This window comes from Magnolia sinica, chromosome 12 (assembly GCF_029962835.1).
Source record: "Magnolia sinica isolate HGM2019 chromosome 12, MsV1, whole genome shotgun sequence".
Classification (NCBI taxonomy): domain Eukaryota; kingdom Viridiplantae; phylum Streptophyta; class Magnoliopsida; order Magnoliales; family Magnoliaceae; genus Magnolia; species Magnolia sinica.
In genome coordinates this window covers 72,066,879-72,072,878 of record NC_080584.1, presented here as the reverse complement: position 1 = coordinate 72,072,878, position 6,000 = coordinate 72,066,879, and positions in this window count along the sequence as shown.

The following is a 6,000-nucleotide window of genomic DNA, read 5'->3' as shown; positions in this document are numbered from 1 at the left end:
CTCTGATACGGTGAAAAGGGGACTGCACGTGGAGATGAGTGTTGCAGCTTAAATATATGTTCCACGTAATTTGATTACTGTCCATGCATCAGACATCTCCTATAGTTGCCATATGAAAGCCAATGAGAAATAATGAACTGCCTTGGTTGAAGAACCAAACATAGTCTATCAGATAAGGACGGCATTGATTTTAAGGATGCCATTGTGCGTGTGGCCAATCTAATCAACGTCTTTGGCAAATCTTGGAAAATATGATTTTTTTTCCAGTGTCAACAACACACCACGTCATGCTTTTCAACAAACTCTGTTCAACCGCAAAAGCTTATTCTATCGAGAAACAGGCCTCTTTTCATTTCTTTATATATCTCATGAAATACTACACTATAAACGAATGGATGACATGCACAGCATGTTATAACCCTCAACTAACCCTGTCCTACGGAAGAAGCTTATTTTAAGTACAGAGACTTATAAAAAAACGAGCCTCCTTCAATAGCTTATATATCTCATGAAAAATTCTATAACAAAAACGAATGGCTACCAGTATCCCATGAATTATGTAATAAAGGTGGAGACTGCCAAGAAAGGAAGATAAATAATGCTGATGTGATGCAAGATTAGCCATTCAGTAAAATGAATGTTATAGTAATGCTTAATGCCATTCTGGCACCTGGCTGGCATACCCATGCATTAATCAGGTGGATCCCACATGCATGCATTTTTTATATTACAGGTGAATTGCATGTAAGCACGTGTTATAGGAATCTTCTAAACCCATGATGTGGCCCAATAATGAAACAGTGTCACCTGTAGACGTGGGGCTTGCAAGTGAAAACAAGGATTCTCCTGCTTAAAAATATAAATTTTCCCTTTTTACTGCAAGCTTTGATTTTGAATTGTGAGTATAGTACCTTTCCACTTAGCCGATAAGTGGTATCAAAAATAATGTTGGGAAGCAAATCTAATCTAAAAGAAAGGTATCAATGACATCTAATCCGAAATTCGATGTAGAAAAATAATCTGGTAAAAATAATTTTGAACTACGGAAGGTTAAGATAAATGATATCCTAGTTCAGTAAGGATTGGAGGAAGCTTTCCTTAAAAGGCGACCGAAATTTATGGTAGAAGAAGAGCGGAATAAGATGAATAAGAAAGGTAGAACTTCAATCTAATTATGCTTAACGGATGAGGTCCTCTATAATGTCATGAGATAGAAAACTACAACAAGTACCTGGGCAAAATTAAAAAATATCTATGCGAAGAAATCTTTTGAGAATCATTTGTACTTGTAGCTATAGTTGTTAGAGATCATTATAGAGCATAAAAAAAATGAATCATATCCAAAAGATCATCTGGACCATACCACAAATGACAATGGTGAGAATAATTTCCACAGTTAAATTTCTAGTGGGCCCACCATAGTGTTTATTTTCCATCCATACCATTCATAAGGTCACAAGGACCTGAACTGGGAAGAAAAACAATATTATACTGAATCAAAACTCCTATAACCCAAAGGGGTTTCAAGGGTGCGCGTTCAACACCACTATTTTCTGTAGGGTGGTCCGGTTGATATTAGTTCTGCCTTACTTTTAGTCTCAAGTCGTGAGACAACGTTGCCAAGAGGATGGACAGTAGGGGTATAGCACATGCATCATGGTGGGGCCGTACCTGGCGTGGCACGCCAGTTGATGGGCGGTTGAGATAGAAAAATAGTTGGACGGCATGGAATGAAACTCATACATCAAGGGTGGGGTCCACCCACGTGGCCCACCTAAGACCCATACATCACAGGGGTCCCACGGAACTTCCTAACGTGAATGCAGCTGGTGACGCACACCAGACATCCCATCAGTAGCTGGGTCACACATGGGGCCCATCATACACAGGTCCAGGTGGCCCACTAAATATACATTATTAATATATAAAATATTATAGAATATAATATTATATACTATATATGTCTGCACGTGACAGTAGGCTTCATGATAAAGGTGGTCCCACGTAACAGAGGCCCACCACAGCATTCATATATGAATATTATATTATATAGTATATATAATAGTAATATAATATCATGTATAATATTAAATATATAATATATTATCATATATAATATAACATTATATATATAATATACCCGTAGACGGTGAGATAAAGGTGGGTCCCACGTGGGGCCACCATAATATTTTATTAATATATATATATATATATATAAGAGTTGGGTCGCACCGTCCAGGAGGTTGGACGGTGTGGACCAACCACATGCATCACTGTGGTCCCTTGAAACCCAGACCGTCAAAGCAGCAGCTGTAATCAAGGTGGGCCACTGCACGCTAGCAAAATGGATGGACAGCTGGATAGAATATATGCCGGGCCCACCGTCCCTGGCAGGTGGACAGCCGCAAATACATCATGATGGCAGTGGAGCACCATCCAAACAATCCAGCACCGTCCAGACCATCTGGACGGTGTGGATGAGACAAACACATCGCTGGGGTGGCCGACAGGGCCTGCTGATGTCAATAGGCAGCCTAGCTGCTGGTGTGGCCTACTGGCCCACCGTCCAGATGGACGGTTTTAATAACACGTACATCATGATCGGGTGTACAGAACTTGCTGTGTGAGATAGTAGCTGCTGCGTGCAGCGTGGGACCCACCGTCCTAGCTTGGACGGTGTGGATCCAGTACAACATCAACGTGGGTCCACACGAGGGTGGCCCACAAGTTTTGGATTGGCTGATATTTATGTTTTCTCTTCATCTAGGCCTGTCCAGACGGACGAGCAGCAGGCCTGTCCACTAGACAGGCAGCGAGGTGGGTTTCACCACCAGCGTACGGCATGGATTGCATCAAGGTGGGCCATAGAATATGGGAGAGAGAGAGAGAGAGAGAGAGAGAGAGAGAGAGAGAGACCCACCTCAAGGCTCTAGATCTCCTTCTTCTTCCACCTTCGGTCTTCTCAGCTTCAAGGGAGGGGTTTTAATGGTGGAGATGGGGTTTGGAGGGTTAATTTAGGAGGGGTTAAAGCTTGAAGTTGCTAGATTTGGGAGCTTTCATGGACGGTTGGAGATTGCAAGGAATAGAAATGGAGAAGGAGAGAGAGAGTTAAGAGAGAGAGATATGTAATGATGGCTTTGTAAGGCCATCATTAATTGTAAGGAGGCGTGCCATAATGAGATGTAAGACAATTATTTCTTTAATTAAAAAGCAATGATGACTTTGGGTGATGTCACCCCAGTTGGGAATGGTGTCATGTGATAAGTGGGTCCCGCAACATGCGGTCCACGGCCTTGACGCACGAGACGCGGCGTCGGAACCGCGGCAACGACGCGGTCGCAATGACACAGGTCTCGGGCTGAATCGCTTCAGATTTACAGGATGGAACTCAAGGTCACGTGCAAATGAAATTTAAGGGTCGCAAGTCGCCAGAATTTGACCGGAAGGACCGCGAGATCCTACGGAATGAGATGGACACTAGGACACGGGCTTGACATGTAATGTTATGGCTATTGGCATAGTGAGTATCAAGATGTTTGATGAGATGGAGCGTACCTTGATTGACGTCAAGCACGTTCCTGATATGAAAAAAAGTCTGATTTCTCTCGGTGCACTCGAGGCTATAAGGTGTAAATTCACTAGTATTGATGGTGTCCTTAAAGTTTCAAAAGGGACACTCGTGGTTTTGAGAGCGGAGAGGCATGAAAACCTTTACAGGTTGATTGGGAACACTTTGGCAGGTGGAGCGGCAACAGCTATTGCAGACTCCACGTCTCTATGTATGTGGCATGCTTGTCTGGGCCACATGAGCGAGCAGGGCATGAAGGTACTTTCTGATTAGTGTTTGATTTCAGTTTTTAAACATTCTGATTTAGATATATGCGAGCATTGTATATATGGTAAACAATCTAACTGTCTTTTAAATTTGGAAAACATGTTGTAAGGGAGTGCTTGATTATGTGCACTCTAACGTATGGGGGCCATCGTTAGAAGTTTCCATTAGGGGTCGTCATGGTTTGTTTTATTCATTGATGACTACTCCATGAAAGTTTGAGTTTACTTCATGAAACGTAAATCTGAAGTTTTCACCATAATCAAGCAATGGAAGACAATGGTGAAAAAACCGTCAAAGCGAAAAATAAAAGTTTTAAGGACTGATAATGGTGGAGAATTTACTTTCACTGAATTTATTGATTATTGTAAGGACGAAGGGATCATCAGGCACAACGCAGTGCGCCACACGCCCGAGCAAAACGGTGTGGCTAAGCGAATGAATCTGACTCTCCAGGAGAGGGCCAGATGCATGTTGAGTAATGCTACGCTGGGCAAGGACCTATGGACTGAGGCCATTAACACGGCTTGTTATTTGGTAAACCGTTCTCCTTCAACGATAATTGAATGTAAAATCCCAGAGGAAGTATGGAGTGGTCAAAAACTCGACTACTCAAATCTACGCATATTTGATTATGAGGCATACTCTCATATACCGTCAGTTGAGAGAGATAAGCTAGACCATAGGGTCAAAAAGTATATTTTTGTCGGCTATGACATTGGTGTGAAAGGCTATAGGTTATTTGACAAGGTCACACGTAAGGTCATCACTAGCCGTGACGTCAAATTTGATAAAAGCTCCCTATTTCACAAGAATGATCAAAAGGAGCAAGAGGAACCGGAAAAGGTGATCATAGACGTCCAGATTGATACAGATGATACACAGGCAGAGATAGATGCAAAAACAGAGGTACAGGATCAGGTGGAGCAGCCACCTGTGAGAAGGAATCCACCGCGTGATCACAGGTTATCGGCAAGATATAGGGACGACTTTTACATATGCCCTCATTACAGATAAGGGTGACCCGTCTACTATTTAGGAGGCTCTTGATGAGCCTGATGCAGAAAAGTAGAAGGCGACTATGAACGATGAGATAGACTCGTTGCACAAAAATCACACATGAGAGCTGGTGGAGCTTCCTATGGGCCGAAAAGTGATCGGATGCAAGTGGTTATTCAAAAGGAAACAGGATAGATACAAAGCAAGGTTGGTAGCGAAGGGTTATACTCAGAGAGAAGGAATCGACTTCACAGAGATATTCACGCCAGTGGTTAAGTAGGTATCTATCAGATTCGTATTGGCGCTGGTTGCTCAATTCGATCTCGAGCTAGAATAGATGGATGTGAAGACTGCATTCCTGCATGGGGAATTGAAAGAGCAAATCTAGATGAAACAACCAAAAGGCTACAAAGTTAAAGGGGCAGAGAAAAAGGTTTGTAGGTTAATAAGGACGTTGTACGGTCTAAAACAGTCGCCTAGGCAGTGGTATAAAAAAATTGATTCTTTCATGATGAGTAAGAAATTTACTCGGAGTGAATACGCTCACTGTGTCTATTACAAGACATTGAGTGATGTAAAATTCATCATCCTAGTACTGTATGTTAATGATATGTTGATCGCCTGTCATGATATGTTTGAAATCAACGTACTGAAGACTCAGTTATCAGGGACATTCGAGATAAAAGATCTGGGGGCTGCAAAAAGAGTTCTCGGTATAGATATTTATAGAGACAAGAAGAGGAGCAGACTTTGCTTATCACAGACAGAATACCTTGAAAAAGTATTGATCAAGTATGCGATGGATCAGGCAAAGCCGATGAGCGTTCCCCACGCGGCTCACTTCAAGCTCTCCTCAGAACAATGTCCTAAATCAAATGAAGAAAAATAGGTTATGTCTCACATGCCATATTCGAATGCAATTGACAGTTTAATGTATGTCATGGTCTGTACGAGACCGGATATTTCACAGGCAGTTGGTGTTGTGAGTAGATACATGTCAAATCCTGGTAAGCAACATTGGAAAGAGGTGAAATGGCTACTTAAGAAAACAGGGACAAAGTTGGTAGGGTATGTGGATTCTAACTACGTAGGTAGTATAGATTCCAGGAAGTCTACTTCAAGATACTCGTTTGTACTATCGGGTGGAGCAATCAGTTGGATGTCGAAGC